The sequence below is a fragment of the Gopherus evgoodei genome, chromosome 22 (assembly GCF_007399415.2).
Source record: "Gopherus evgoodei ecotype Sinaloan lineage chromosome 22, rGopEvg1_v1.p, whole genome shotgun sequence".
NCBI classification, from domain to species: domain Eukaryota; kingdom Metazoa; phylum Chordata; order Testudines; family Testudinidae; genus Gopherus; species Gopherus evgoodei.
Genome location: NC_044343.1, coordinates 13471258 through 13473061, shown reverse-complemented (window position 1 = coordinate 13473061; position 1804 = coordinate 13471258).

The window sequence follows — 1804 nt, the reverse complement described above, 5'->3', positions numbered from 1 at the left end:
TGAGGTGGCACTGGAAAGGGGGCAGGGCTGTGCCAGGTCACTGGATGGGAGGGGCAGGGCTGGCCAGGTGACTGATGGGAAGGCAGGGCTGGGCTGGGTCACTGGATGGGAGGGGCAGGGCTGGCCAGTGACTGGATGGGGAGGGGCAGGGCTGGGCTGGGTCACTGGATGGGGAGAGGCAGGGCTCTGAGGTGGCACTGAAGGGGGAGGGGCAGGGCTGTGCCAGGTCACTGGATTGAGAGGGGCAGGGCTGGGCTGGGTCACTGGATGGGGAGGGCAGGGCTGTGCCAGGTCACTGGATTGAGAGGGCAGGGCTGGGCTGGGTCACTGTGGGGAGGGGCAGGGCTGGGCCAGGTGACTGGATGGGGAGGGCAGGGCTGGGCTGGGTCACTGGATGGGGAGAGGCAGGGCTCTGAGGTGGCACTGGAAGGGGAGGGCAGGGCTGTGCCAGTCACTGGATGGGGAGGGGCAGCTGGCTGGGTCACTGGATGGGGAGGGGCAGGGCTCTGAGGTGGGACTGGATGTTCTCTCTAGCTAGGTGCTTGGCTGGTTGGCCCTTGCTCCCATGCCCAGGGACTAACCCATCACCCAGTGTGGGTCAGGAAGGGATTTTGCCCCAGGTCAGGCTGGCAGTGACCTGGGGGGGAGGGCGGTTCGCCTGCCTCTGCAGCGTGGGGGTGCGGGTCCTTGCCAGGTTCTCTGGGTCTCTCTCACTTACTCATTTCCCTGCCATTGCAGGGCCTCGGGCACTGGGGCCCCTCGGCCCTCCTTGCTGTGTCTGTGGCACAGGCCGTTCTAGTTTCCTGTGGGCTGTAATACCTTGGTCTCATTTCGGTTGTTGGATAAGTGTGCGGGGGCTGGATTGGGGGGGAGGGGGCTTTGAGCTCCAGGAAGTCAGGCTGGATGGCCTGGGGTCCCTTCTGCCTTTAAACTCTAGGACCTAGTGGTTAGAGCAGGGCAGGGGAGTCCTGGCTCTAGGAAAGCATGTGATCTAGTGGGACAGCAGAGGGACCAGGGGTCAGGACTTCTGGGCCTAGTCTTGGTTCTGCCACTGACTTGCTGGGTGGCCTTGGGCAAGACACCTCGGGGGTGGGGCGGGGGCTTCTCCCAAGTGCTCCCCTCTGGCCTCAGGGAGAAGCCGCCCAGTGCCCTCAGTGGGAGCAGATATGGGCCAGAGCCGAGCGCCTGAGAATCCCACCTTTCTATTGTTTCCATCTGCAAAGCCGGGATGCTGCCGTCTTGGGGAGGTGCAAGAGGGGCTGGGGGTAATGAAGGGATGATTGGTATGTGTTTGGAGGCTGTCTGCGGGAAGGAGCTGTCTTGGTGTGAAAGGACCTTGTGTGATGGTAGCTGGACAGTTCACCAGGCTCATGTTAGGCTGTGTGATCATTAGTCACAAAGATCAGCATCATGCTACACCTTACCCAGGTCACCTGGTGTTGGTCAGACACTGGCTCATGGTTATCACCATAAACACCTTCAGCTCAGACCCGCCAGGTGTGAACACACCCATCACACTGACATTCATGGGCAGTTGTGGTGCTGAGAGGGGAAAATGCCTTTCTGATAATAACAGTGACATGTAATCCCCCATGTCTACACCTCGAAGAATCTCAAAGCTCTTCACAACTGCACAACACGTAGTGGGAATCAGTTCACCCCAGACTAAAGGCAGCTGCTTCTGGGTGGAGCGAAACAGCTGTCCTAATGTTTGCTTGACAGTTTCTCTTTGAACAAGAAAACTCCAACAGAGTGGAGACAGGGTTGGCCCCTGCAGTCCTTCCTTCTCTGCAGCCCAGAGACC